General features: G+C 40.8%; 1 protein-coding gene across 13 annotated transcripts in view; it reads right to left on the bottom strand.

Moving 5' to 3' along the window:
* Positions 1–25,734, bottom strand: part of Camk2d (calcium/calmodulin dependent protein kinase II delta) — a 249,116-nt gene that overhangs the window by 175,429 nt on the left and 47,953 nt on the right. The window lies entirely within an intron of this gene.

Raw genomic sequence — 25,734 nt, 5'->3', positions numbered from 1 at the left:
AGACAGAGAGAGAGACAGAGAGAGACAGAGAGAGAGAGACAGAGAGAGGGGGGGGGGAAGAAGAAATAGAAAATATATCCTAAGTATAGTGCACAATGATCTTTTACAAAATGAATATACATTCATTTAACTAGTACCCAGATCAAGAAACACCATGAGCCCCCCCAAGCTCCCAGCTCTGCCTTCTACCCCACAGTGCCCAGGATTTTGAGTACTAATAGCAGGGATTCAAATTATTGTTAGACTTTATGCAAAAATACCAAGACACTCTGCATTGAGCTTTAGAAGTGTGCGTTTTCTCCTTCTACCTGGAAGGCATTTCATTGAGATGATACTCCTCTGGAGGTCTGTCAGAGGGCTAGCAGTTGGAGCTACAGACTCCAGGGATGGCTGCACACAGTATGAATGGACACTACTAATGCTAAAGAGATAATTAAGCTTTCTAAAACATGGAAGCAGAAACATGATTTACTCTCTAATCACGGAATAGATGATTGGATGGGGAGGTCAAAAGAAGCTTAAGTTTACTACACATACCAGTCAGAATTTAGTGTCTCCTAATGCGGCTCATCAAGAATAAATAAATGAACAAATCAAATCACGTAAAAGGAAACAGAAAACAGTTAACTCATGTCACTGAATCAATGGATGGGGGAAATCAAAAATCTTGAAGTTACATAATTTTATGCATTAAAGTGCAGTAAATCTCATTTCAAAATGAAACAAAAATGCAAAATCCTTAAAATGTGAAAAAGCATCATCAAGGAACCACCCACCTTCTATCCCAGTACAACATCGAATGTCTTACTCTCATACAATTTTCGCTATAAGTTTGACTTTACAGAGTCTGTCAAACAGCCACTTCTTTTTAGAAGAAAACCAAGTCTAAGCCATTTAAATTAAAAGACATGGACAGAGGGGAAGGTGGCAGAAAGTACTGCCTACACTGCTGATCCGAAAAAGACACTGTGTCTCTAATATAAACCAAAGATATCTGGCGACAGTATAATACTTCTCTCCAAAATTCTCTGAAACAAAAAGGGGTTAAAGATAGATTTAGAGATTAAGAAGGTGAGTAAAGGCTTAGTTATAACCAACACTAACAGGCCTAACAACCTGAGCTGCCAAAGGTGTCCTGTCCTGCCTATCACACACCCCACAGAAACCAAACTCTTCCTGGTTAAGCCTCTCTAGCTTTCGGCTCAAAATGCAGTTTTCAAATGAAAACGGCACAGACTGAGACACAATCCTTTATACTTCAGATCTCCCTGCAGCTCGGTTCTTTTTTACATTCTGCTTGAGGTCTTTTCACCAGGTCAGATTCTCCCGAAACAGATGCTGAAAGAGCATGTGTGGTGCAAGTTATTTTTAGGGGATCACCTCTAAGATTCTATTGCTAGATCTCGAGAAAGAGAGTATAGTAAGCCAAGCCCTATAAGAAGCAAACGAAAGCAAACCCGTTAAGGTTTCTGTCTGGCCGGGAGCTTCAGAGTAAATCTGTTCCATCAATGTGGTCCCTCAGTTCCCACTGTGGTCATGAGATGTGAGATGCCACAGGAGGATGACCAGCTTGAGGACCAGCTGTTTCTTCTTGAACCTGACCCTGACCTAGAGTCTGTACTGGCTATGATGGGTTCTTCCCTCATAAGAAAGGGACCTGAAGATGTGCCACAGCACTTTAAAGGGACATGTGAAACATATCTTAGCAGTAGTTTAATGGGTGGGAAAAGAGGATCAAAAGAACAATGATTATGGCACATCTGGAGTGAGTTCCTCTTAGTGACTACCTAGTCACAGACTGTTGACTTGACAGATGAGGACACTAAGAAACACAGTGGGGAAATGAGCCTTGTCAAATAGAACTAGAAAAAATATCCCTGGTGTCACAGGAAATTCTGCCTTTAGCCTGAAGGTGGGTGGCTCCCTTTAGAACACTGAGTGAAGGCCCCATCTCTTGAGGCCTGAAGAGAGATAGTGGCCTCTTAATGAATGGTCTGACTTTCGGAACACCTTTCTCAGGGCTGGGCACTGGGCTGTCACCAGCTAATTAATCTTCATTTTTTCTTCACGAGAGAGGTAGGTCATGAAGAGCATTACCTCCTACAGCCATTCATCGATTAAAGAATACTGGAAGACTCAGGAATTCTCAGGTTCCTGTTGACTATTGAAGTAAATGCTCATTTTACTGATACTGACACATGAGCTTAAGCTATTTCTCTTTCTCTCACCTTATTCCTATCATATAAGATGCTGCAGTATATAAGATTAAAAAAAATGAAAACCCGTATTTCTTCATTTTCAATCCAAATGTAATAAATGGCATGGTCATCCCCAAGTCCCACTAACCACAGGAAAATTCAGGCTCATGACAAGGTATACCTCTCATCTCAAATTGTATCTAGAATTCATTCCATTTAATAAATGATAATAAATTGAGCGGCAAAAAAACAACCAACCAACCAAACAGAACCATACACACCATGGCTAAAAACCTGGTTAAACTACCATTGAACTAAGTAGTCTGCTGAAATATAAATAACTGACATGTTAATTAATATTTTACTTATTTTAAAAATTAAAAAAAAACAGCCTTCTTGAGTTCTACTTCATAATTGGTTGGTTTTATAATTTCAGTATATATATTTCCTTAATTTAAGAATTAGCCATACTTAAAACTTGAGCTCTGAGTATTGTGACACACACTTAATCCCAGCACTCTGAGGCAGAGGCAGGAGGATCTCTGTGATGTCAAGATGAGCCTGACCTCTAGATCCACATAGTGAGTCCCAGGCCAGCCAGAGCTATATACTAAAGCCCTGTCTCTCAAAAGACAAAACAAAACAAAGCAGAACAAAGCATGAAATACAAGACCACATGAACTAGGCCAGCCCTTTCTTTTCCTTGTTTACACGACAAAAGAAGATGTGTTACAGGATGCTATGGTTTGGGCATGGGTCATATTCCCAAAGGTTCCTATGCTTGGGCTACAACAGCAATGCTGAGCGGTAGGGTAGCTGAACCTCTTAAGAGATGAAGCTCAGTGGGAGGTGTTCAGTCACCAGACATCACCTCTCATGACAGTGAGTGCAACCTCAAAGGAATCGATGGGTTACCACAAGACCAAAAGCATGTTGGGCTACCTCTATTGGTCTTTTTGCTTTCTCCTGTCTAAGTGACTCTATGCATTGATGCTAAGCAGTACCACGTTCTTAAGGCTCCTAGAGATCAAAACAGTTATGGAACAGGAGATGACTACACCTCTTTTCTTTACATGGTGCAAGGCTCTGGCATTTCACTAACAGAAAACTGACAACATAAAACAGAATAAACAGGGTAGGAACAAGAATTAAGTTATATGTTTTATACACACACACACACACACACACACACACACACACACACACACACACACAGAGCACGATAGAACTTCGTACCACAGGGAAAGAAGCCAAAGGTTTCAGATGTTTGGGGTTATGAGGATAAACAATATTTTATTTCAGTGTATTGACTTTTTAAAAGAATTTTCAAATACTAGCAAAGGCATACAGGCAAAACAGGTATTCAAAACTTTTCGAATTGATGTAAAAAGTCACATCGACTTTTTTCTGAGCTGCAAAATGTTAGTTAACATTTACCATTCCTGCACATATTCCCAATCTGTAAGTCTTTCACTTGGGTTCCCTGCTGTCTTTCAGTGCCCTGCAGACATACCCTTGTAGTCAGGAAAAGCTTAGTGCAGTGCAGAATAGGCCACGCTCGTATGCCTTCCTGTTTCTCTACTCTAACCCAATGTCCAGCTTTCTCAGACAACCTCTTTCTCTCAGGCTCTGCTTTGCAGAAACCACGCAGAGACCTTTTTTTTTTTTTAATTTCATTTGAAATTAGGAAGTCTACAATTCTGTACTGGTTCAGTCTACACAGTGTTCTTAACTATCCCCGTGAATGAAGTTTTCATGCAAGTGTTCTGCAAACCAAGCTGAAGTGAGTCACCCGAGCTGCCGGATCAAAGAGGCACTAGGAACACAGGGTAACAAGCAGGCTTGGATTCCATGCTTTCCTCTGAGCTGCATGAGTCCAGTCATCATCTAGTTCCCCTAAATACACATGAGTCAGATGATCGACAGTGAAGGAGGGTACAGGGAATTAGTCAGCGTCCCACCAACATCCGAAAACTGCCTTTCTGAATTCAAGGCAGCAAAAGTCAGAGAAAATATTCTAAGTGCAACCAAGACATATTTTTTTTTTGCCCCATTCATGACATTTAATTGGTGATCTCAGCTCCAATAGGCTCTGTGAACTTATTTTTGCCACCCACCTCTTATCACACAGATGAGAGAAACTATTTCAAGTGGGTGTAATGACTTCGTTTCAAGCATTTCAAAATCCTCCGCCACCTGCACAGGAAACTCTGACTGAAAACCAGACAGGTTCCTGTGGAGCTGCAAGGATGTGGAGGGTGAGGCCAGGGTCACATCTAGTTATCAGATGGTAGGATGAAACCAACAAGTGGGACAGGCTAGTCGTGGAGGGCACAGGACATTGCAGGCAGGACCCTGGCCATCTAAGACCCAGCCTAATTCACTGCTGACTGGGTTGGATGCACTGGATGGGCCATGCTGAGGTTACAATGATACCAAGTAGACTCCTATCCCAGAAAAGCCCAGTAGGCAAAGACTGCAAGTCACCAAGAGTGAGCAACATCACATGACGTAAGAAACACCCGACACGGGGACACGGTTACCACTATGGGGACAAGACAGAAAAAAAATAAATAAAAGCAAGGAATAGATGAGGGATGACGTGGCCTTATGAGCATGTGGAGGTTTTCCACTTTGAAAGTGACGAAGTGAAATTCTGACAGAGAGCAACCATGGCATGACTCATAATCAGGAAGAGACCTACTCAGAGGGCTTGGAGAAGAGTAAAGTATATGAAATGTTTCTCTGTGGACCACAACCTCAAAGGTGAGCCACAACGAGTTGAGGCAACCCTGTGAGAAACAGCCAGGATGTTCTGTTGCAGAAAGGGACACGTGGATCTGCCAGTGGACGTGAAGTTGGAGGGAGGGGTGAGGCAGCTAGATTTTACATACAGAACATCGGCGCTCAAGCAGTAGCTCCATGTTCTGACATCAGTGGTACATGGTCTGTGCTCCTGGGTCATCTCTAGCACTTAGGAGATAGGTGGTTAGGGGAAAGCTTCAACTTCACTGTGCTTGCTTAGAATATGAACAGCATCTATTTACAGGATTGATAAAAGATTTCCATATAAAAGCCTAGAAGTACAAAGACAGCAAAGGTCTCCCAGGTGAACGCTAGAGGCCTGTCACACAGGCCCATAGACTTGAGTTGAACCCACGCAGATGAAGAGAACCAAATTGACTGAAACAGTGTGTCTGCACATATACTCCCAACACACACATACACACACACACACACACACACACACACACACACACATACCATACACATTAGTAGTAAAGAAATTAGTAAAAACAAAATGTAAAGAAAAATTCCTGCTCTTATTTTATACTAGAAAAAGAGTTGATTGTGGAGGTACCAGCAGAGAAACAAAAGACTACAGGAAAAGACTCCATTAGGATGTTACTGAAAATTATATATGAGAATATTAAGTGGATTTGAGGACATTTCTTTGTATAGATATCCATATCATACAATGAGCACACATCATACTGTGTGTCATACAAATAACACAGAATCTAAAGCACACATATATGTTACTATTGGTGCTTCCCAGCTTTGAGCACTTGTTAAGTCCTATGTGCAAGCCGACAGCTCAGCTTACAAATCATTCCTAAGCCATGGCCTAGGAAGTGCCACACGTGTACGTATAATTTGAAATGTAGAGAGATAGAAGGAAATGGCTTAAAATAATGATTTTTTTTCCTTCCTTGCCTATCAGGAGACTTTCAGGATAAGGGACAGGATGATGACAATGCGCCCACTAAGGGACACCGTGAGTCCCCGGGCCTGAGAAAGCGGCCAGCAGGGACAGGGGAAGCTTCTGGCTTCCCAGCTCTCCTTTGTGCTCAGAAAGTCTCAATTACTGGAAAAACTTCAGAAGTCTTTACCAAAAAGCCCATTTAAAATCCTGAAATTCTACTTCTCAAAAATAAAATAACATTACTCTCCAGTCTAGAAATAACACTCAAGGCCCCAAGTGCTACCCTGTCATTATGTCTAAAAATAGCCTGAGCGAGTCACTCTTGAGGTCAGTTTTGAGTAATGTGCCATGGCGGCCACAGGAGCAGTGGCCCCACTATGTCCCACTGTGGGCAGAGGACTCCCTTCGACAAGTCTGCTTTCCTTCACTTTCAGACACCATTTGCCAAGGGCCAGCTGCTGTTCCCCACCACAGGCCTCTGGATAGAGGCTAAAATTCCCCAGGGCTCTGCCAGGGTCTCTTTAGGGGGAGTGCTCTTCCAAACCCAGAAGTTCTTACAAAATCAACTCAACATCTCTCCTAATATCTACTGTCTGCATAAATCAGAAACCAGCACCACAAGCAAGAATTCCACCAGATAGTAATACTGGAGAGACCCACCCAGCTTTTCAAGTCTGGAAATCAAAAGCCAATGGAGGTTAGTAAATTCATTTCTGGAGCTACAGAAACTCAAGGCAATCAAAATCACAATACTGCAAGGGAAGAAAAAACCAGAGCTGCTTTAACTTTATGTGAAAATTGTCATAAAAATTGTCCACTTACCAGAATACGTAACGGACAGCTTTGAAAATGACTGTCCTTTCTATGGAAACAACAATTAGAAAAGAAATCTAATGAAGACAGTGAACAGTGAGTCACTAACGTGGGCTCAACTTTAAGCACCAGTTCTCCTATTAAAATATTTCCAAACCAAATAATAAAGCCCAATGGATAGCAAGTAATATAACAGAAAGGTGTCCCTTGGAAGTCCTTGTACAAATATATAATCAATGTCATGAAACAGAACTTTTTAACTGTCTGTTGCAAATAGTTAAACTGCCAAAATTCTAATTCAGCTCTTTCTCACATCCACAGCGGTCTCTGAAAGGGCTAATCTGAGGAGGTCACTTGAGAACCAGGTGCAGTCAGAGCAGTGTGGACATTGAGGGAGGAGGAGTCCAAGTTCAAGGCCACCTTGGGCTACACGGCATGACTCTACCTTAAAACAAGCAGCCAGCGTTATCTTAACTACAACCTCCTCCTGGTTTCCTTTAAGACAGAAACACAGAGCTTACTTCAGAATCCCCGTCTTCCCTGAAACATTCAGAATTTTTGAAATTAAATCTGCACACCCACAAAAAGATTTTGAGCTATACACCGCCTATCTAAAGTCAGGTTATATCCTGGATATATTTTAAGTATAATCATTGAGGGGAGAACTGAACAAAAGCCTTCAGCCATTATTTCCCAGCCATGGCAATGGAAACAGCTACTTTTTTTTTTTTTTAATTTCTTTCCCTTTTAAATTTTATTTTATTTGAAATGGGATCTTGCTTTTTGGCCCAAGCTTGCCCAGAACCCCTGTTTGACTGACACCTGACACTTGCACCTCAAGCTTCCCAAGAATCTGAGTCCAGAGGCATAAATCAATACACTCTTAAGAAGAGATCTTCTTAATGTTGTTGGTCAGCAAGACAGTGTTTGCCAAGCTCCCACGTGTATTCATGTGAACTCATAAGATCCTTTCTTATTTCTAATACAAGTACTGAAATACACCAAACTGCTCAAATAATGTTTTCTTTTCTTACTTACAAGGATTTTGTATAACAGAAAAATAGAATAGTCTCAAAATACATAACTGCAAGAAATGATACAAATTTCCCAGAAATGCAAACACTGTATATCCATAAGTACACACACACACACACACACACACACACACACACACACACACACTGTTCATCAGAAAGTTAGCCAAGAGCACACACATTTTCTTCATTTGTACCAGTTTTGTTCATTCCAAATTAAAGTTGATAGAACCATTAAACACCCTTCCCTTCTCCCATAATCCAACATGAGGGAAATAATGTCACTAGCCCTCATGTTACATTTTTCAGCCATGTATCACTGAAGTGGAAGAAGATATGCGGACGAGCACTTGATCACCATGGTTTAAGCCCCACGGCATTCTGTTATTCTTTTTCTTTTTCTTTTTTTTTCTTTTTTTTTTTCTTTTTCTTTTTCTTTTTTCTTTTTTCTTTTTTTTTTTTTTTTTTTTTTTTTTTTTTTTTTTTTTTTTTTTTTTTTTGGTTTTTCGAGACAGGGTTTCTCTGTATAGCCCTGGCTGTCCTGGAACTCACTCTGTAGACCAGGCTGGCCTCGAACTCAGAAATCCGCCTGCCTCTGCCTCCCAAGTGCTGGCATTAAAAGTGTGTGCCATCACTGTCCGGCTTCAAATCAGTCCTAAGTTATAATCAGCAGCTAAGTAGTATAATGTCCATATAGCATGGTTGGCTGGAAGTTTTCTACCTGACAAATACTGACTGGCTGGATATGGTATTTTGTGTGTCCTATAGTCACAAGACATCTTAAAAGCAAGTCAGGTCATCCATCAAATCTAATTCAATGTCTAACCTACTGGGATAAGAAAGGAAGTAGCTCAAAATGCCCTTTATAGAGCAGTAAGGACTGGAGTGGACCAAAGGGGCGCGTCCACATGTTTGGAATGAACACAAAATCCAAAAGGAGGCAGTGACAAAAAGTAGGCTTCAGCAAGTGCTGAGTTTCTATTATCGCTGAACAAGGAAACCTTTCAGCCTCAGAAGCCTTTTAACTGGCATCTGCTTTATGAGAATCGAAAGCTCAGGAATTCTTTGGCTGCCCTGCTGCCAGAGGGCAGGGGTAGACTTTGCTTGCTCCCATTAGGACAGCCAAAATCAAACAGGAAGCATCCATTCTTCACCCACCCCAAGATGGAATGATAGGTCACCAGGCTCCGTTTCCTTTATCTGTTCTTGAGTCACTCATCTCAGAGACTGACAAGCCATTATCTATCGGAGGCTTCTGTTACAGCATCACTTCTGACAGATATGACCAAATAATGCTGACCTTTATAAAATGGAAACCCACACGAGTGGGAGAAGAGGTTTCTTGCAACTAAATAAGACATGCACATCTGATCAAATAAAACAACCACAGAGTGCATCAGACTCAAGAAAGAAAAAAAAAAGATCTCTTAATGACCAAATAATGACTTAACAGGGTTTAATCTCAAAAGTCTTGTAGAAGAGCTTACATTTTTCATTTTTTATTGGTTATTTTATTTATTTACATTTCAAATGTTATCCCCCTTCCCAGTTTTCCTGCCACAAACACCCTATTCCCTACCCCACCTCTATGAGGGTGCTCCCCCACCCACCCACTCCTGCCTCTATGCCCTAACATTCCCCTATCCTGGGTCATCAAGCCTCCACAGGACCAAGGGGCTCCCTTCCCAGTGATGCGAGACAAGGCCATCCTCTGCTACATATGCATCTGGAGCCATGGGTCCTTCCATGTGAATTCTTTGGTTGGTGGTTTAGTCCCTGGGAGCTCTGGGGGATCTGGTTAGTTGATATTGTTGTTCTTCCTATGGGGTTGTAAACCCCTTCAGCTTCTTCACTCCTTCTCCTAACTTCTCCATTGAGGTTCCCACACTCAGTCAAGAATTTACATTTTAAGGTGACTGAAACTGCTCACAGTTACAAAGCTATCAAAACAAGTCTTCTGTCTGTCGGGAAAGCAGCATGAGCCAAAATGAACAAGTCTCTCCCCATGATAATCTGTCTGTCCTTCACCAGCAGGCCTGAAAGTTTGGAGAATTCCAACTGGGAAACAAGCTCCTTTAAAAATGCAGGGCCATGTGCTTAGGAGAGGCCTTCTTCCTTCTAACTATGCTCATACCTGAACACCACAGCTTTCTACTGCTTCCTAAGTAAACTGATTTCTGTTATGTGAACTTGACATCACATGCAACATAGTAAATTTCAAGTCTTCATACAATTATTACCGTTACATGTTTCTAAATTCTGTCTACCCCAGTTTCTGCTCTAATTTGAGTAAAACTACATTACCCATGGTCCCACTTTTAAACAGCAGGCCTCAGGAATATCCTTCAATGCACAGCATTCATCCTCTTCTGATTTCTGAGACCTATAAGCTTTCTTCTCCCCCGCCCCCCTTAGCCCTCTGCTTTCTTCATTCACATCACCGAATTACCATTCTCCTGACCCTTCATCCTCCAACTTCTGTCCTAAGCCTTTAGTCTTTCCCAATGAAGGGAAGCAACTGTCCTATTGAGAGCAGCACATCCAACATTCTTCCTTTAAAAACAGATAGGTACAACACGCAAAAACTTTATACACTCATGTAATACAGTGTGTGTACATAACATGATCTATTGTCGTTTCAATTTTTTCACCAAGTATTTAAAGATAACATTCGGAAAAACAAGCCGAGTCCTCACTGTTGACTCCTTCCCCATGGTGTGATGGATATGGGGTCGCATCCATCTTCAGGGCCATGGAACTCATCCTCCAGCTGCTGCAGGTATGGGAGCATCTGGCTCTGAGCTGAGCCTTTCTCTGGGAAGGCGCTAGGCCAGAAAGACCAGCCCCAGCTGATGTCGATCTAGAGAAAATCTCCCCTATAACATCTATTCTCACATTTCGACTTCCGGCCCTGTTGCAAGGGCAACCTAAGATGGATCTCTACATATGTGGGCCCTTTTTAATCTCTCTGGCCTCATTATGGTCTTTTCTTTCTTTCATGACTCAGCTCGATGGGACGATACCCTCTCTCTCACCCCCCATCCTACCCTCCTCATTCTCATCTCTGGTCTCCTCATATCTTTCTTTCTCTCTGGCTTACATTTTGTCTCCCTGGCTTGTCCAGTGTGCCGGCTAAGTGTGCAGGACTGAAGTGCTAGCAACTGTTCATCCCTGACTGTTCTCAAGTAGGTCTGCTCTTATCCTGTTAATCTGGATGGCATCATCTCCGATACCTCTTTCAGCGCACTTCTCACGGTCTGAAATGATCACACAGACTTGACTAGCTGGGAAAAGGGAACCTGCTGCCACCTCCAGCATTCTTACCCTCCCACTAAAGTATTAACTACTCCATGGCAGGGAAAACAGTGTTTTGTTTCCCAGTCTGTCTCCAAGGCTAAAACAATGCTAGGCACATAATGGGTGCCCAGTAAGCATTGTTCTGAGAATGAAAAACTTATTACATAGGCATTAACTTTAAAACCAGCTGACACCAATATCACATTGGAGGAGGAGGTCACATGGAGAAAACAGGGACATAGGACAAAGTGAGGCCAAACCAAGAATAACAGCCTGAAGCAGAAGAACTTTAAAAAAGAAGAGAAAAGCTGGACTTTGCAAGCTTCAAATTATGATGACCAAGGGAAGTACTAGATTATTATACAACTTGTATGATACATGATTCATTTCCTAGGCAGCTCCCCCCGCCCTCCCCCCCAACTCCGACTCCTGAGTTCATGCTGGTACGGTGTTCAGAGAACTATGCCAGGAGAACAAGAGACTGAGGTCTATAACCCTGCCATCTGGTCAGTGATATATCTCACCTGTTGTCCTATGGCTCATAGCAAGGAATCTGTGGGGGGAATGTCCTGAATGCCTAAGTGGGCAACCTGTCAAATGAAGAAAAGATGTCCCTGACTGTAGCCACAGAGGGCATCCTGCACAGATCTGCTGAATTGTCATCTTATCTAACTGTTGCCTCGGAGAAACTGCATTGAACTGAAAATGCCATTATTTTATACCCAAAAATGTATTGTTCAAAGAATTCATTCCATCACCTTCATATTCTTAGGAATTTCCCATCAGGCAACTTATTTTTTTTCCATGTATGATCATGCAATTTCCTCTCTCTATTTAAAATAGTAAATATTTCCTTACTAACAATAAACAATTACAATTTTAGTCCTAGACAGCCTTTAATTTACATGATTTACCCAGTATGGCTTCACTTATTTCACAGTGACATACAAGTTACTTGGAAACTAAAATTTAAATACAGCCATTCTATATATGGATATTAATTCCCTTGTAGTCTTAGAACTGTTTTCTCCATTTTCTGAACACTTCTCTACTGGTAATAGTAATAGAAAGCACAGGAAATAAGAAAGGAATGTCTTCAAGTGCCAAGAGATCCAAATCTAAGATTAGATTAATTTAATTCACTAAAGAAATCATTACATCAGATAGTATGAATCGCAACACCTTGATATCTTCAATCAGGAAGATTATCATCCAGAGTAGTCTATATTTATAATAACCCAGATATTTTAAGGAAATTCACCATAACACACACACACACACACACACACACACACACACACACTCATACACACACATGCAAGCACGCTCGCACATACATAGAAAGAGAGAAAGAAAAATAAATATGTGTGAACAAAAAAGAAGGCGGGGGAGAGAGAGGACCATGCGGTGGTAGCTCATGCCTTTAATCCCAGTACTTGGGAGGAGAGATGTCTCTGAGTTCCAAGCCAGTCTGTTCTACAGAGCAAGTACAAAGATAACCAAGGCTATGAAGAGCAATCCTGTCTCAAAAAACAAAAACAAACAAAAATCAAAACAACAAAAGAAGTTAAAGATGGAAAACTGTGTAGAGAGCCATGCACAGCCTAATGAGAGAGGTAGGCAGAGTTTCACAAGCTGTATCTACATTACAAAAGTTGAATTAATGTTCCAGAGGGGCTGGGGAACTCCCAATTATATTAGCCACACTGTTGAAGTGGGTGACAAGGCAGATGCCAAATTATGCGATCCATCTTACATGAAGCGTGGCCAATAATATATCTGTGCTGTGACTTAATAAAATATTCTTCATATTGTTGAGGAAAGACAGAGAAAAGAAGCAATGAATGAGAAAAATCAAGTCAACCATGAAACAATCTCATAGGCAGGAACTGAAATGTCCCTAAGGAGGCCTAGAGTAAGGGTTTCTTACAGGGTTTCAATCTTCAGTCTTTTGTTCTCTAAGAAATGATGGTCTGACACGCAGGGGGTGGGGGGTGTCTTTTGTTCTGATGTCTCAGTTTAGCATCTTTTGTTGATCATACTTAATCCATTCAGACATTAAAATACTAATTCAACCTTATCCATGAGGGACAGATACCTTTTAAAATATACTTCAAATATGTAACATTAATGTGATGACATCTCTTACTATACAAAAATGTCTATAATCCTCAGTGTTTGTGAACATTTGAAAAATACAGCCTTCTAATGACTTACGTTTACAGGGAGTTAAGTTCTGTTACACTAGATATTCACAAGAAACAGACACACAAATTCAGAATTGTATATAAGCATACTGAATACAAGTCTATAAAGTTTATGTTGATATTTTTAACATTTCCTACTTTATGAGACAGGATCTTATGTTCAGGTTTCTTTTGAACTTGGGCTCTTCCTGCCTCAGCAGTGAATGCTAAGATTTGATTTTTTTTTTCCAACTGTCAAAACTAAACCTTTTCCAGTTCCCTTTCTATCATTTGGAGAACTCCTTGCAAGTGTTTTCACAGAGCCACTCGGTTCTCAGCAGTTTTGCCTCCTTCCTTAAGCAGGATCCTTGCACTTGAGAAGCCTGCGTCCATTGCTTTATCCACTATGCTAACTTTGCAGAGGGGCACCATCCATGAAACAGAACCATGGGGAGAAAGTTCTGAGGGGTTGGGCTAACTAAGTCAGTGAGCATCAGGAGCAGCATGGCTGCCCAGCATGGTCGCGGGACCTTGGTAAAACAAATGAGGAGTCTGGGGAGATGGCTTTGTGGGTATGTGTGCTTGTTGTGCAACGATAAGGACCAGAGTTCAAATCCGCAGCACTGGCATGTGTCCATAATCCCACACATAAAGTGACAAGAGGTGGGGATAGCACAAATGCTCAAAGCTCTCATGCCCACTGTGCCTGGCTCATGCAGCTTTGAGCAACTAAGAAACCCCGTGAAGGCAGACCCTGAGGCTGCCCTTTGACATGCACACTATGTCACAGCACAAGTCTAAACGCCCCCATACACACACACACACACACACACACACACACACACACACACACCACTCACAAAAGATTTAACAGAAAACAAGGTAAACACAAAGGAGTTTGAGAGTCCTCTCCCTTGCTGTCCCTCACTCACTGGTGCTGAAGGAGCATTATCAAGACCCAAAAGTTTCTCTTCTATGTGTTCATCTTTCCTACTTGTTGGCCTTTAAAAACCTTGTACAAAAATCAAGTGGACATCCCTGATCCACCCCTGCTGACTAGTGTCTGTGGGAACCAGTGGATACATCATGAGAACAAGAATCGGTCCGGCATCCAGAGCATGAAAGTGCTATATGATACCATCTGACCTCAAATTGGCAGTTTCCTGACTTCTCGACCAATGAGAGTGGAGACACAGTAAGCAGCTTCACAAAGAAAGATCTAATGTCTAGCCTGTGCTGAGTTATTCATGAAGCATTAATACTGAGTTCCATTAGTGCCTTCAGCGCTCACAGTGACCGTGTCCTCCAGTTGCCACTGGAATGATTGTTTTGACAGTCAATAGTTAAGGAAAGAGTGCCTCAGACCATTCAAATATACTTACCTTCAAGAAAATGTGGACATTTTTTTATGAATGAAAACATCCATCATCAGTGTTCCCAGAGGCTCGAACTCCAAGAATTTAGGTCACTCGCTCATTAACTTTAGAGAGATAGAGGAAGCAAGTTGGACTCCAATGCTTCCCTGTGGTATCACATAGGCCTGTGGGTAGGGACAAACAGGAAGGGCTGGTCTCCTCCGCCGTGTGCTCTACCTCTTATCTATGTACTGGAAATTCATCACGGTATTCTCAAGAACACCATAAGGTTTCCCCTACAGGCTGGGAGACCTGATGCACACTTCTGCAGCATCTAACATTGTGCTCTGGTTAGTTTAGATGTACACAGCAAGGGTCTGAGTTAATCCAGTGCTGTACAGCACTGCTCTTTCTGTACAGGTTTATAGACAAATGGATGGAGCAGTGTAGTTGATGCAAAAAGAAACAATGCCTACCGTAGGAACAGAGAAGTAGGTGTTTGTATACCATCCAATTCTGAACATGATCTGATCACAGCTTTTCATCTACCAAAAGGATTCTTCATTAAAAGAAGCATCTCAAGGTGAGAAATCAGCTAATTAGATCTCGAGGTGAGGAAAGTGGAATGTTCTTTTACATCCCCAAGCTAAGCTAGAGAATAAAGACACTGCAACTTGACATTAGGAATCATGAGAATGTGAGGGTGGATAAGAAACAAAAAAGAAAGAAAGAAAGAAAGAAAGAAAGAAAGAAAGAAAGAAAGAAAGAAAGAAAGAAAGAGAAAGAAAGAAAGAAAGAGAAAGAAAGAAAGAAAGAAAGAAAGGAAGGAAGGAAGGAAGGAAGGAAGGAAGGAAGGAAGGAAGGAAAGAAGGAAGGAAGGAAGGAAGAAAGAGAGAAGGAAAATACAGGAACCAAGAGGGGAATAGTGTCAGAAAGCTGAGAACTTCCAAACCACTCTTTCTAGTCTTGGAGTTTGAGGTGCTATATATAAAGTTTGCAAACATAAATTTTACCTCAAGCACTCACTAACTCCTGCATTTCAGGATGCTCTCGACTCAAGAAGCTTGCACCTTCTGAACTCTGGTATAGGAAGCTCTTCTCCCAATCCTGGGGCTTCTCCTTGACCTATTGCAGGACGTTTCAGGTACCACATTAAGCACCACACTAAGTGAGGTGCTTCCTAGACATCTCTGTATTTAAGACTGTAATCTGCAATTCATTAGACACACACACACACACACACACACACACACACACACACACACACACACACACGCACACCTGAGTCCCATTTCCTTGCTGCTTACATGTTTCCTGCTGGAAATTGATCTTAATGCTTTGACTTAATCAGGAGTCTGTGTGTCCAAATGCTGAAGGTCCTTGTCCCCAACTGGTTTCAGCCAATGGCTGGGCAAAGGGAGACAGGACAGGACCTTTAGATGTGTGCGGGCTAGGAACTGAAAGATAGGAGACAGAGAATCGCTATGACTCAGGGTAGAAGAATGGGACATAGGAGCTGTAAGCTGGAAAGCCATCCAGTGAGAATTTGGGTGGGTAGCCACCAGCCACTTTCCTAATTGGACCTGGGGTAGCAAGGGAAAGTTTAGGAGTGCCCAGCCTTTGAGGTAGCCAAGGCATTTTAAAATTAACTGGCTGTGTGTGTGTGTGTGTGTGTGTGTGTGTGTGTGTGTGTGTGTGTGTATGTGTGTGTCTTCCACTGACAAATCTAGATATCTCCTGAGTGAGTGCACAAGTATGACACGGGCCAAAGCAGTGTAACTAAACACGGCTACACAAACTCAATGCTTCAGTTACCTATGACTTAAAATCTAAACACAATGAAGAAAGGCATCAACTTTTTCTTTAACCTCTGAACTATCACTATGCCTTAGAAATGGCATGTAACACATATCTAACAATAATTATCAGTTTAATCATTCGTGGACCCCCTAAGAAGTGGGAGGGATTTGAAGTGTACAGGCTGGTATTACCCAGTGATGGAGTGCTTAAATGGATGTGGAAGGTCCTGAACTTGATTCCCAGTGAATTCGTAAACAAGACACATAACTCACATTACTCATAAATAAATAATAAAGCCTTCATAAGCACTCAAGATGAGTCCTCAGTCTCCCCCATGTGTGTAGAGGCTGGGATTCACTTTGCAGTCTATTTAAAATAGCTATTAAGTGACTGCAGTTGTGGAAGTAGAAAGCACCCTTCATCTTCCCATAAAGGAGACACAATGCACACAAAAGCAATGTAGTACATAGCATGCTTACAAAGTACCAGGCGCTGGTCTAAGTGCTGAAAAATAGTGTTCCGTCTTCACGGGAATTCTGCAACACAAGTTCCTAATTCACTCTTGTAAAGAGAACACTGAGGCATGGACTTTAAGAAGTGTTCACAAATTGCAATCTGAAATCAGCCCACTTTTCCTGAAGCCACGTACTTTTCTCCAAACAAAAAAAATGATGATCTGGGGGTGGGAGGATACAAGGAAGATGATGTGTTTGTGCTAGGGGGTAATATCAGAAGCAATACCACATTAAAAAAAGAAAACCTTAGATATTAGAGCCTAGATATATGTGCCTTTGATGTCAAAGCAGGGTGGATCAGGTAGAGGAAGCAGCAACATCTTACAACATAGGACGCTGGTGACGCTGACCGGCGATTTTTCTTTAAATGTTGAAAAAGTTGAGGAATTGGAGGGTGAAATCTACATCTGAAAATGTGCGCATTCACCCAGTTCCTCGGCAACCCATCTAAGCATAGTCTACTGATACAACTTTAAGTACTGGAGACTAGAATAAGAAATAGACCAGGAGTTAAGGAGTTCATGTGCAGACACTGGTATGTGCATGACAAAGATGAAGATGTCAGAGCATATAGATCACCTAATACATAGGGAGCTTGTTGGAAAAGAGCACGCAGGGATTAGCACATAAAAGGGAAGAGAGTACGCAGGACCTTAAGTGCTGTGAAATTGAATACATTTAAAAGAATATATTAACTAATTTTATAATTAATGACATGTATTGTTAGAATGAAAGGAAATCTAAAATGCATTCAAAGCCCTGGCATAGAATCTATTTTTCTTCTTTCTGCAGTTAGGTAAGCATTTTAATGGAAGAAGTCATTTGTTAGCTTTTTGCAATCGAACAATAATACAGGAAAATATGAAAATTCTTTCTTGCAATCCTAAGCCAGTTCCTATGAGAAACTGCTCAGATATTTTTGTTTGGAGACACATACAGAAAACAAAAATAAGAAATAAACAAAGAGCCCTCAAAGTGCAGATCCTTTATCATCTAAAATTCCATTTATTAAATAAGAGTCCTTGGTATACATCAAATACTCATATTTGCTTTGAATTAAAATCCTAAGAATCATTGGAAACACGAGAAGATAAGGAACACATCTTTACTTTCCCCCTGACTTATACGACTAGCCAGTCACAATCTCTGTAGTCGTCCTGGCCATGCCAAAGCTATCATCTACAAATCACAAATCATCCCTAATAATGCCAAGTCAGCCTTTTTATATGAATTCTTTTTCTCAAACATCGGCATACACATCTAACCAAAAATTTCCTTATGCTTCAGGCTCGCCATGCATAGCTCTCAGTAGATACGTACAGCTTATAGTGTTCCTGTAGTAATTTACTGAGCTCATGACACAGGTTTAATGCCTCGTCTATTATAACTATAAGCACTGATGAAAACTGGGCATTATCTTTTGCTTTCATATTTTCCGTAGTAGTTTGTATTAACTTGAGATGTTTCTCAAGTACATTCATGTTGAAATAATTCAAACAATACATAAGATAAATGTCAGATATAAAAAGCTCATTTTGTCTCTAATTTTGATCTCCAAAAGCATCCCATGCATGTTCTTCAGGTATATTTTTTTGTGTCATGTAGCATAGTTCCAGATCCAGTTTCTATGTACATTGAATCATGCTATATAAACTAGCATCTAGTGTCCTTCTAACATGCTTTGAATAAATCCTTTGTAGGAATAGTCTCTGGTAGTCAACAGCATTTACTACTACTAAATAACAATGAAACAATTGTATTAACATGCATACCATTGAATTGTATCATGATAATAAAGTCCTACTTGATCTACAGCTACATTTATATTTAAGTTAGAATAATATTGTGGAATTTCCTACAAGAAGTGACACACCTCGATGGTATACTTTTAGTCTTAAAAAATGTTCATCTAAAATGCCCTACAGTGAGGAGAGGGAACTTTTAGAGCCCACTTCCAGCAGAAAGACAGGACATCAAGTAAAGGATGGGGTTGCCATCCCACTCCTGTGGTTAGGAGTGCTGACCGAAAAAAAAAAAAAAGGCTCATCTAAATCAGAAAATAATAAGAACACAAATATAGAGGTTTCACTAATTAAAGATACATATGATGTGAACTTTGGCTTTATCGACTAGCAGAAATACCTTCAGAGAATTCATTAAGGAAGAAGGCTCACAGCTCACAGGGGCAGGTATGTTTCAGCAAGTAGCTGAAAGAGGCACCAGTAGGACAACTCTCATACAGAAATTCTACTAAAAACAATCATGCACATACTGCCTTTTTATTCTGCTTATCTCAAGCCCTCTTCTCTTTGAATGCAGCATTTAACTCTAGCACTTGGGAGGGAGACGACATAGAATTTCTTTGAGTTCCAGGACAGCCTGGTCAACACAGGGTGTTCCAGGACATCCAGGGCTACACAATGAGATCCAGTCTCAAACAAAGAGACTGTGTGATAGACTTCTTGTAGAAACATATGACTATATTTCATTCATGAAGACATTTCCTCACAAAGAAATGTATTTGGATGGCTGCTATAGTTTATTTACAATGATAAAAAAAAACTGCAGAGAAATCACACGTCTGCTGTCTGGTGAGCTGACAAACTGTGGCACAGCCACACAAGGGAACACTACTTAGCGATAAAAAGAGACAAATTCCCGACGCATGCAGCAACGTGGAAGTTTTACAATGCATTAGGTTAGCGAAGAGAATCCATAAAAAGGTACATGCCATATGATTGCATTTCTATGAAATCTTAGGCACGGCAGAGCAGTTGTAACATCGTTAGCTTGCTACAGACAAGGAAGCAGAGGAAAGCAGCTCATGGCAAACCGGAACAGAGGAAATGTAGAGGTTATTAGAAATGTGGAGGTGACTTAGAGCCATGATGGTGATGATTACACAACTGCATGCACTCCAAAATCCAGCAGACTTGTACGCTTAAAATTACATTTTACTATATAAAATTTGTCAGGAAAATCCAATTTTAACAATTAAAAAAAAACCTCACTCCTATACATCTGCACTCATATACTTCACATATATAAAATTTCATTCATCATGTATATCATATATATGCCATATATGACATATATCATATATATGATATATAAACTTTACATCCGATTAGATATAAGCACCAGCTTTTAGAAATAGATTTCTAAATAAGCAATAACCATTGTTTTTAGAAAATGACTGGGCACATTTACAATTCAAATATTCCTCAGGAATTATGATTCATATTATGAAATCAGTTGAGCTGTTTATTTCATTTTAAGTAAGTATATACTCAAACCTTCTGCATCCTTGCTTGCCTCTAATATCGCCATCTTTCTGAATATTAATTTTTATTTTTTATTTTGATGTGGAAATGGAACATGTAACACCCAACCTGCAACAGAAACCAAGTTCACCCCGGAGTTATTGGCCAAAGCTAGACAAGACAAGGAGCTTTTCAAAATTCATTCCTTTGCCTTATAAGGTTTATTTTTAATAAGCTTAAAATTGTACAATGCCTATCTTTACTTTTGTCAATGAAAGATATCTAAACTATATTCCATCAGTTTGGAATAAATGTTAAAGGAGATAAAGTCCTTCTAGTTGAGAACATTAGCACACACAGACAGAAAAAAATATACTTCTTTGTCCCCCAAGTTCTGGGGACTGAGACCCAAGTAAGGGAGAAGGTTGTGTAAGTTCTGTTTGCTTCTAAATCTCCAACTTAAGCCACATATCCTAGGGATTCTTTTTAGCTCTAAACAGCAATTTAAACAACTATTTCCTTCAGATCAAACTCTCAGAAAAAAAAAAACAATTAAAAGAAAGAAAGAAAGGGGGGAGGGCAGAGGCAGAGACTGTGGTCCAAAATATAACCATGTCCCTGATAAGCCAGCCTTGTGGGAAGATTTCCAAGTCCATTCTCAGATTCTCAGAATAAGCCCAGACTCTAAAATCCCTGCTCATACCTCTAGTTAAGCACTGAACTCAACCATTGCCAGCTGATGGCGCAGACTTAATGATGACGCAGGCTTAAGAAAATGGCAGAGAAACAGGCACATTCTCGTTAACAATTTGTTTTCTAAACCCATACTACAGTGTTCTGCCCAAGAGCCTCTCCTCTCTTCCCAGGACAGAGCTTTTTGGCAGTCTTCTCGCCTATGGGTTCAAATGAAAACACTGTGTCCTATCCAGGTAATTAATCTCACTAATCCCCAACAGAGCTGTTATTTATTCCTGCCTGCCCATCCCTTGTTTGCTTAACTCTCCAGGAGTGAGATACTATTCACTGACTGCAGGTTGCAGTCCCCAGGCAGCAGACTGGATGTGAAAAGCCACTCTTGACAAAGCAGGTGCTGCAAAAGCAAGTATCAGAAAGGGATCACTTTCCTGCACAAACCAGACCTTTCTGCCCCCCACCCCCCGCCCCGTGTAGTCAGCTTCTACTGATACCATGTCCGAAGAGATTCAAAAAAGACTATCGCTTAATTTCATTATTCAAAGATGTTCCATTCCTTCAAGTGTATGCTGCTGGAAAGCAGGCACCATGAGTTCTACCCTCAGAACTTCTTCAGAACAGGAGAAAGCAATGGCCACATATTAAGGACCAGCTAGCAACCATGCAAGCCCTGCATGGCACACGAGGTTGCTGCTACTCAGACTTTATAAAACAACCTTAAAAACTGGCCAGATACTACACTTCATCATTTGTCAATTTTTCTGAAGGACAGCACTGCCCACAGGAAATTTAGTACAAACCACAGAGGCAAACCACAGATTTAATTTTAAATTGTTTGTTGACCATATGGTAAAAAAAAAAAAAAAAAAATACAAGCAGTCAATTTAATGATATATTTAATAAATATATTTTAAAACTCACATTTCAACATGGACTCCATATAAAAATATAAATGCACGATAATACACCCCAAATCTTCAAAACCAGAGCATGTATTTTGTATTTAAATCAAATCTCAGTTCAAAATAGATACATTTTAAATGATGCTTGGCTACAGGGTTGCCACACTGGACAGGAAGAATGCAGGGATGGTATTTTTCACCTACACTAACTTCCAAGGAATGAAACTGACCTAAGCCAAATAAGAGCATATAGATCTATAGGATCCAATCTTCTTTCTGTAGCCAACCGTACTTAGTAGTGGGTGCAGGTAGGTATGTAATAACACTAGGTATTAGTGACTCAGACAAAGTATTACACAACATTAAAGGGGCAAGAGGTCTTACAGGACCACAGGGACTGCTCACAGGCAGGGCCAGTTTAATATAGAATGCCCTAGGTGGCCATTGATCTTCTGAGTGTGCCTGTGTCTCTGGGACCTCACCATTAGCTGGAGCAGAGACTAAATGAAAGAGGAAAGGGAACCAGATATCCTAGCATGGCCCACTTTCTGCTTCCTGACCCACCCAGATGTGATCAAGCAACTGCCTCCTGCTCTTACCTTCACCAAGCCTTTCCTGACACAGTGGACTGGATTTCCTCAAACCAGGAGCCAAAATAAACATCTCCTCCCTCAAGCTATGTCTTATCAGGCACTTTACCACACTGAAGGAAAAAGTAAGCAATCCAATCACCAAGCTTGCTAGAACTGCAGTGCAGGTAAGGGTAGGTGAAGAGTGTTTTGGAGTTCTTTTCTAAAGGTGCTGGGTTTCCAGTTGTTTTCTATATAAATGACTGACTTCAGTGGCATACCCAGTAAACAATTTACTTAAAGACTGAGGTAGGGGTCAATGGAATCAGTCCACAGCTAAGGGTACTTGCTGCCAAGCCTTAGAACTGGAGTTCAATTTCCAGAACCACTGTGGGAGGAGAGAATCAGCTCCTATAAGCTGTCTCTGTCCTCTGACTTCCACATGTACACAGAAACACACACACACACACACACACAAATAAAGTAGATAATTTATTTATTTGTAAATGTTTATTTATAAAAAACATTTAAAAGATTTACGTAGTACTACCTATGACTGAATATCCAAAAAGGTAAAATTGTTGCCAAGAAACAGAGATAGTAAAATGGAAGACGGCTCTAAGTCTCAATGTGGTTTTCAAACTACTGAGGTTTTGAAGAGGAGGCCACCCTAGGAAGATGTGAGCTTTAGCTGAACCTTGCCCTCATGCTTAGTACCATTTGACATTTCCTCGGGAATATACATAGTGCAATAGATGCAAAACTGCTTGAGTTTGCATTAGCATATAAAAGAAATGAAAGAAGCCACTTTCTGGATTACAATAATTTCCAACCTGAGGTTAGCCTATTAGTGAGCCTACGTATAAGTAACAAACCAGAAGACGGCTGCACTCCCAAGCGTTTAGACATAAACGAAGGTCTTTGAAGTGCCAGTGTATACAGACAATAAAGCATTTGTAACATGACTACTTTTGCGGATTAAAATATTACAATGGTTTTTATTCATCACCATACTTATTCAGGCGTTTGCTGTTCACTCAAAGTTGTTTTATCCTCCAACACAGAACAAGCACAGGTGAGAGCTGGCTATGGACAATGAGCGTAACACAGTAGGAAAACTATCTTGAACCAAAACACATGTGGGTGAAATATGATAGCAGGCCCTGGTCTTGGAATGGAAAGTGCAGAGTCCCTTGTGCTAACACACTCAGCCTGTAATACAGTTAGTTGGCTTGTGATCGTCAAAATAAGGATGTTGCTTGTGAGCACCAGCGGGGAAGCAGGGGTGGGCAGGAGAGGCAGAGGAGAACACATTACTGGGAATCTTGAATAGAAAATTCACTTAGAAACTCTGAGCTAAGCTGCTTATTTTACTCTTCGCTCCTTGATGTGTGCTAGATAGCCAGACATGGTTATGATCTTGACATCTGAGGGGAGTTCAGAGAACTGAGAATGGAAGAAGCTCACACAGAGGATGATAGGATTGGAAAAGAAAGATAGGTCAAAGGGCCAGGTGTATTCGGTTGTGAGGGGAGAGCCAAGAGGGAGGCTTTTCACGTTCCAGAATTCTATGGAGTATTGCTCTGGGAATGCTAACAGCTACCATCATATCTACTGAGGACAAACCAAAAGGTAATGCCTTCAAAGTAATGTCAAATTTAGGTCTTAAGGGAAATTGGGGAGATCCTTTCAAAAATCACTTAAAATTAGGGAGACATTGTTTAAGGTGTATTGTTTAATGTATAAGAGTGGCAATGACAATCACAGGGTTCTTTCAAATTCTGATATGCCTATATTCTTTATCAAGATGAGCATTAAAGTGTACCCAGAGGCATTAGGTGTTACTGAACAGAACTGAGAAGAAAAACGCTTTAGAGTAAAGCATAACATGAAATGCTCATAACAGGAGAGCGCTTCAACCTCAGAGCTCTATGTGATAAAAACTGCGTGGTATTGGTACAGTTACAGGAAGGTAGATCAATGGAATAGAACTGAAGACCCTGAAATGAACCCACAAACCTATGACCACTTAATCTTTGACAAAGGAGCTAAAACCATCCAGTGGAAAAAAGACAGCATTTTCAACAAATGCTGCTGGCTCAACTGGCGGTTAGCATGTAGAAGAAGGCAAATTGATCCATTCTTATCTCCTTGTACAAAGCTCAAGTCCAAGTGGATCAAGGACCTCCACATAAAACCAGATACAATGAAACTAATAGAAAAGAAAGTGGGGAAGAGCCTCGAGCACATGGGCACAGGGGAAAATTTCCAGGACCGAACACTAGTAGCTTATGCTATAAGATCAAGAATCTACAAATGGGACTTCATAAAATTGCAAAGCTTCTGTAAGACTAAAGACACTGTCAATAGGACAAAACAGCAACCAACAAATTGGGAAAAGATCTTTACCAGTCCTATGATAGAGGGCTAATATCCAATATATACAAAGAACTCAAGAAGTTAGACTCCAGAGAACCAAATAACCCTATTAAAAAAATGGGGTACAGAGCTAAACAAAGAATTCTCAACTGAGGAATACCAAATGGCTGAGAAACACCTAAAGAAATGTTCAACATCCTTAGTCATCAGAGAAATGCAAATCAAAACAACCCTGAGATTCCACCAGTCAGAATGGCTAGGATAAAAAAGTCAGGTGACAGCAGATGCTGGTGAGGTTGTACAGAAAGAGGAACACTCCTTCATTGCTGGTGGGATTGCAAGCTGGTACAACCACTCTGGAAATCAGTTTGGTGGTTCCTCCAGAAATTGGACATAGTACTACCAGAGGACCCAGATATAGCACTCTTAGACATATACCCAGAAAATGCTCCAACATGTTATAAGGACACATGCTCCACTATGTTCATAGCAGCCTTATTTATAATAGTCAGAAACTGGAAACAATCCAGATGTCCCTCAACAGAGGAATGGATACAGAAAATGTAGTACATCTACACAATGGAGTACTACTCAGCTATTAAAAACAATGAATTATGAAATTATTAGGGAAATGGGTGGACCTGGAGAATATCATCCTGAGTGAGGTAACCCAATCACAAAAGAACACACATGGTATACATTATCTGATAAGTGGATATTAGCCCAGAAGATTGGAATACACAAAGTACAAACCACAAACCACAAGAAACTCAAGAAAGAAGACCAAAGTGTGGATACTTCGTTCCTTCTTAAAAGGGGGAACAAAATACCCATGGAAGGAGTGGTAGAGACTAACTATGGAGCAGACACTAAAGGAAGGACAATTCAGAGACTGCTCCACCTGGGAATCCTTCCCATATTCAATCATCAAATCTAGACACTATTGTAGATGCCAACAAGTGCTGGGTGACAGGACTCTGATATAGCTGTCTCCTGAGAGGATCTGACAGTACCCGACTAATAC

This window comes from Mastomys coucha, unplaced genomic scaffold, assembly GCF_008632895.1.
Source record: "Mastomys coucha isolate ucsf_1 unplaced genomic scaffold, UCSF_Mcou_1 pScaffold16, whole genome shotgun sequence".
Classification (NCBI taxonomy): Eukaryota; Metazoa; Chordata; class Mammalia; order Rodentia; family Muridae; genus Mastomys; species Mastomys coucha.
Note: the sequence above shows the minus strand (reverse complement) of the source record. Positions and strands in the feature narration are given on the sequence as shown.